This window comes from Heliangelus exortis, chromosome 6 (assembly GCF_036169615.1).
Source record: "Heliangelus exortis chromosome 6, bHelExo1.hap1, whole genome shotgun sequence".
In the NCBI taxonomy this organism is placed as follows: domain Eukaryota; kingdom Metazoa; phylum Chordata; class Aves; order Apodiformes; family Trochilidae; genus Heliangelus; species Heliangelus exortis.
Genome location: NC_092427.1, coordinates 7,066,137 through 7,072,237, shown reverse-complemented (window position 1 = coordinate 7,072,237; position 6,101 = coordinate 7,066,137). Strand labels below are relative to the sequence as shown.

The window sequence follows — 6,101 nt, the reverse complement described above, 5'->3', positions numbered from 1 at the left end:
TCACTCAGCTCCTGTCAGCTTCCCCTCAGCCTGTGCATGCAGGCTTGGCCAAACACACCATTCTCCAGAAGCTGTGCTAAGATACCGTCTCGACCCTACAAAAAATAGTCACTTTTTCACCACAAAATTGCATTACCTTCCTTTGCTCTAATGGCTCCCCAACACTGAAGCTTGTAGAGCGTGTTCAAAAAACAACCTAAGAAGTAGACGAGTACCCTACAAAGGGCACAGATTACTCTGTGTGGCAGAAACGCCGTCGTTGATGTAACCCCTTCACCAAGGACGCGTTTCGCGCCCATCCTCCCGTGTGCGGGGGTGCGGGGAGGATTTCGCTGGACAAGCGGGGGGGCAGGAGGCAGAAGGCGGCTCTCAGGACACCCCTGTTTCGGGGCTCTGGCTCTGCCGGGGCTCTCCCAGCCGCGTCTCATGAGTCCCCGCTCTCCTGTCCCCTGACTGCCCCAGGGTCCCTGAGGGGACAGCGGAGGTTCCCCGGGCTGTTCCTCCCCACCGGTCTCTGGGAGGGCTGCGTTAGGCCTGATCGCGGCCCCCGGGCCCCCCCATCCTCCCGCCGAGAGTGCGACGGGCAGGTGTGAGGAGAAAAGCGGCTGCTCAAGGGAGGGCGAGGCCGGGGCTGTGGCGAGGCCGCTCCTCAGGACCACTGGATTGAAGGGCACCGAGACACCTCTCCTTCGCAGAACCAGCCCGCACGCTTTCCACGAGGCGCAGTGGCTGCGCACGAGTGGCCGTGACTGTGCTCGCTGCCTCCTCATACCCGCGGCCGCTCGCTCGCCACCCTCACGGCCTCTCCCTCCGCCCGCCGCTGCCCCGCAGCCGGGCTGGCACTTTGCACACGCTCCCTCGCTCTGCCTCTCTCTCTCTCTCTCTCTCTCTCTCTCTCTCTGTCATAGGCGCTTCCGGCCGGGAAGGGCCGTTCTCGCGCGCTCCCCACGCCCGCCCGCGGGGGCCGCCGCCCGTGCCGGCTGCACACACACACACACACACACGGGCGGGCGGGCGGGCGGGCGGGCGTGCGCCCCGAGCTGGCTGGCACTTTGCAGACGCTCCCTTAGCGCCAGCCCGCCCTCCCCCCTCCAGGTGGCCCGGCCCCCACGGCAGGCGCGGCCGCCGTCCCTCAGCCCGCGGCGGCCTCCGCCGAAGACCATGGGCGATGCGCTCGTCCCGGCGCGGGGGGGCTGCGCACAGGAGGCGCCGGAGGAGGTGAGGCGGCGCTGGGGATGGTGGTAGCGGTGTGTGTGTGGGGGTGGGTGGTGCCGCGCCCACCCTCGCTGCGGTGGGCGCCGCCGTCGTTGTCCCCCTGAGGCCGCCGCGGCTCGGCGGGCCGTGAGGGACAGTGGTCTCCTCAGCCCCCCTCACCGCGGCTGCCGCAGCCGTGCGGGGCGGGGGTCGCCCCTCAGCCACATCTCTCCCTACAGAGGTCGGCCCGGCGCTGGGGAGCCGCCTGCCTGGGTGCCGCGGGGCGAGGCCGGCGGCGGGTGCGGAACGGGAGGGAGGGAGGGAGAGAGGGGAATGGCCGAGGCTGCCGCTTCGGTGCGGCGGGGCCCGTCCTTGCCGCGGCCCGACCGCCCCCGTCACCTTGCGTAACGACCTTCCGCGCCCGGCCCGCCGGGGAAAGCCTCCGCGGTCGGGCGACTGCCGCCCCCCGAACGTAGCCGGGGAGCGGGAGGTGTCTCCGGAGGGAGCCCGGGGGTGTCCGTGAGCCTGGGCGGCGGTGGGCAGCCTGGGGGGCGAGCATCGCGGGCGGAGGTTTCGCTGGAGCACGGGTGGCAAGGTTTGCCGGGGATGGGGGGGGATGAATTTCGGGCGAGAGTCTTTTGAAATCTTTTCCCCTTACGATCCCGTTGACAAGCTCTGGCTTCCACTCGGTGCTGGTTTCGTTTCTCCTTTAGACTTCGTAAACCTGGAGGAAGTGCATTTGAGAAAAATGCTCCTGAAAATTGTCACCTCCGTGCCAGCTGTGCTCTGGGGACTGCCATGTCTGCTACTTTTTTGCCAGCGGTGCATTGAGCTTTAGATTGGAAATATTTCTTACACGTCGGTGTTAGTTTGATCCCAGGGATCTGTCTTTCTGCGAAAAGCAGTGTCTGACATGATGTGGTTGCATAGGTGTGCAGATGTACATTAAACTAGAATTTTGGGGGGCCGTTTTATTGTCTCCTTTGAGTTTTAGCAACTATTTAAGGTGAACTTACTTTTTACTATTGTTATGGGAAAAGAAGCGTCACCTTTGAGGAACTAAACCTTGTTAAAGGCTTTCCTCTCTGTTAATGTAGGGAGTGTAGGTTCTGTCTTTTCCAGATAAGGTATAGCATCAATCTCATTTTTTGAGTGCTTATTTCTCCTTCTGGCATCGTGGTCAGTAAAGTTAGGAGAATACATTCTTAATTTTTGCATTAGGTCTTGATACATCAGTCTCCTGATAACTGCAGGAAGAATAGAACACTCTTTAAAGAAAGGCACACTCGTAAGATTCATTTTATTCTAGTACACAGCCTTAGTTGTCTAAAAAGCTGTTACCTTGCCCCGTGAAATAGTATGATAGCATTTTAAACAGCATGATTCATAATCCTAAACATAGGAATACATTTTGGTTTAGTGCAGTGCAGGTACTTTATCGCAGCAAACGATGTTGTGTAGAAAATGTAGGTGAGGTGGGGGGAATAATGTCTGGTATTGTATCTGTTAATCTTTGTCCTCAGGAGGAGAGCATTTGAAGTTGTTTTCAGACTAGGGGAATGTCTTTACTCCCAAATCAATGTGGTGATCTCAGTTCTATCCAAATACTTCTATAATTTCATAAAAGTCTGAAAAGCTTTCAGGAAAGGAGGAAACAGTTAGTTCTTGTTTTTTATTATTGAAGCCATTTTGCCTGGGGTTACTCAGTCCAATTTAGTCTGAATTGGGCGATTTAGATTTTTGCTTCGTTATCTCTGTGTAATGACTGTTCTTCATGAGAAACTCTGCTTGTGGCAACACCCACAGTTCATATAATTACTAGTGGCTGCACAAAGCCTGATAGCAGGAAAGAACCCTTCGCCTTTTTTCTGGTGGTTTTGTTATGCATCAGGTAACTTTCACTACTGCTTTCTGCTTTTCACCTGTATAAGATGATGGAGAGAATAGTTGAGTCTTGAAATGGCCCATGGAGCAGTATGTTTAATGAAAGGATTGTCTGTTCTTCATAATTCAATGTATGCAGACTGTTTTCTGTTGCTGTTATATTGACTGTGGATTTATATTGTATGAGCAGAGTAAGGATTAAATAAGAACATATGCTTCCTCTTTTGTGGGTGATAAATCCATCTTGCTGTCCAGGAGGAAGGCAGCTTATACAGCCTAGACTGAAAAGATGTTGAAAGTCAAAGTGACTGAGTATAAGAAGATCAGGTTGTTTAAGCTTCCAAAACTAAACTGCCTAAAACTTAGGAAGCAGTCAGCAACACTGAGTGCAAATCATTTAAAATCCTTAATCATTTTCATGAAATAGACTATGGCAAAATAACAAAAGTGTTCTAAATTCCTAAAATTACTCAGAATAAAGAAAATTGTTCTCTCTCCAACCAGATGTCCTTCCTTTTCATTGCTGGCGTTTTTTTGTTTGATTGCTTTTTTTTTTTTAAAAAAAAGGAAGCTTTATACCATCACCCTCTATATTTGACATAATATGTAGAATTTACTAATTGTTTTTCATGTTTGTTGATTTTTATGTATTTGTTTATTTTGCAAGGTTATTTTTTTGGCATAGTATGCCTGTCATCTAACAAGTTCACTCTGCTTTTTCGTCTGTATAATAAAATAGCTTTGTATGCAATTTTCTTCCTCATCTTGGTTCCAAAATTTTAATAGAACTTCAGGAGTAGTTGGCATTAACTGCCCTTCACAGATCCAGTAACTTATTAGCTGCATGATAGGTGTTTCAAAGGCTTATCTGAATGCATTCAGGTTTTGAGGAGACTGAGATCTAAAGTCTTAGTGTTTCATGACAGAATGGGAGAATTAGTTCAGTTTTATTGGTAGAAAAAGCATTGATGAGGGAGATCCAGGAGCAACTATTACTTTATGGTTATTTGCCCACAGATTGTCTGTTGTAGTGCCTGCTTAGTCTCTTAAATATGTAGTAGAGAGAAATACAATATTACAAATAAAAAAAAAAACCAACCACAAAAAAACCAAAAAAACCAAAACAAAAAAAACCAAACAGACAAATAAACAAACAAACAAAAAAAAAACCCAAACCAAGCAAAACAAAAAATCCCAGGTTCTGATAGCATTTACATTTATGTCACATTATTTCTAAAGTGTCTGCAGAACTTTTGCTTAGCCCAGTTTGGATCTAGAATGGTACTCCAGCAGCAGCTCTTGGGAACAGCCATCAGAAGCATCCACTGAAGGAAATGAACATGCTGCACAGTGCTAATCAGCTGGGAATCTGATGAGTGGAAACTCTTTCAGGAGTGAAGAAGTTTTGCTATTACTGCATTTTCAATTAAAAAAAAATGTTAACTGATTGGAGTGGAATAAGGTCACCCTTTATTCCTCTCTGTACTCCTTTGCAGAGTTAGTATTTATGCATCTCTTTATTTCATATACCACATATGCACATCCACCGAGACAAAAAACCCCAAGCAACCCAAATCTTTTGTCTTCCACACTTTGGAAGAAAAATAGGAATTTTGGATTTGCGTGTGTGTGCGCACACATTCAAAAACCTTGTTTTCTCTTTTAGCATCCTGTTATTGGCATACATTAGCGAAGTTTAAAAGGTTTCATTTCTTGAAGACTGAAGACCTATAATACAATGAAGTATAGCTTGTATGAGGAGTTAAGTCTCATTCAGATCATGCTTTGATAGTGGCTTGATTTCTATCATTTCTGACACCACTTTTTTTATTTTTTACAGTTTTTTGTTTGTTTGTGTGAGTTGGTGACTGGCATACTGCAATTCATGGCCACAAAGAACAAGTGACTAGAGTTTTATTAGTCCAATGAAGTGTTTTGAATTAATCTCTCCCTCTTGTTTGGATGATATTTGGAGAGGAGCCACTGTAATGATGGAGAATTGGTGACACAAGTGCTGACACAGCCTCCCAGATGTGAGAGAGCAGCTTTTAGTGACAATGCAAACTTTTATCATGGTGGGTAGCCTTATTCTTCTATTCAAGCTGGAATAGTTCACCTGTCCTGAAATGAATGTGTGGTGTTTTGTTCTTTCAGCAAGAAGTATTGGCTGCTTTAATCAGGTGAATCCTTCAAGGTCTGTTCATGCAATCAGGCCAGAATGTTGCTCCTTTGGGGAACTTCTGCTAAAATTACCGTGTTTTCATTATGTCTGTGGCAGTTTCTGTACTAGGGAGACAGTGAAAGAACAGAGAAGAGAAAATTAGTCTGGGGGACAGGGATTCCCTTTTAGAGTAGCAAAGCTTTCACGAGGAAACCTTAAGTCAATGCTATGGTTCTTTTGATGTATTATTTATGGTTTGTATGAGTTTAAGAACCCTATGATCCTGTCCCTTTGAGTTTCACAAGGTTCTCTTGTTCCTGTTAGCTAACTGTATTTCTTCATACATCCCACAGGCGCTCTAAACTCTTAAAGCTTGCTTATTAGTCTAACCTACTGACATTTGTCTTACTGATTTTTATATCCTGATAAAAGCCTATAATCTTTGAAAGCTATCAACTACCTCTTTTGACCTTGTCCTTCAGACAAAGGGACTTTCATAGTTTACAAGTAGCATGCAGCACCTGATTTTACTTTTATTGGTTGCTCATGACTTACGTAGTTTGTGGCATTTCTTTGTATATAAATCTTTGTGGTTACACTTCCCTGGAATTATTTTATAACCAAAACCTTTTCTTCACTCTTGTTAGAGTTAGGTAATGAAGTTTATTGCTTCTTCCTTTACATTGCCTGTTAAGGTTTGTTCCTCCTTTCCCTGGGAGACTGACAAGTCATACATGCACTGTGACTGGTACAGATTTTTATATAACCAGTACTGAAGTCCTAGGAAGTCATTACCAGCTAGCTACTAGTAGTAGACTGGATATTAGGAAAAAACTTCATCACTGAAAAGGTTTTCAGGCAC

At 47.1% G+C, this 6,101-nt stretch overlaps 1 protein-coding gene across 1 annotated transcript in view; it reads left to right on the top strand.

The window, feature by feature from the left end:
• Positions 1-1,019: 1,019 nt before the first annotated feature.
• MGAT5 (alpha-1,6-mannosylglycoprotein 6-beta-N-acetylglucosaminyltransferase) overlaps positions 1,020-6,101 on the top strand; it is a 114,008-nt gene continuing 108,926 nt past the window's right edge. Inside the window, exon 1 of the mRNA XM_071746500.1 lies at positions 1,020-1,218. The gene's annotated coding sequence lies outside the window, so the exon portion shown is untranslated. The remainder of the gene's footprint in view (positions 1,219-6,101) is intronic.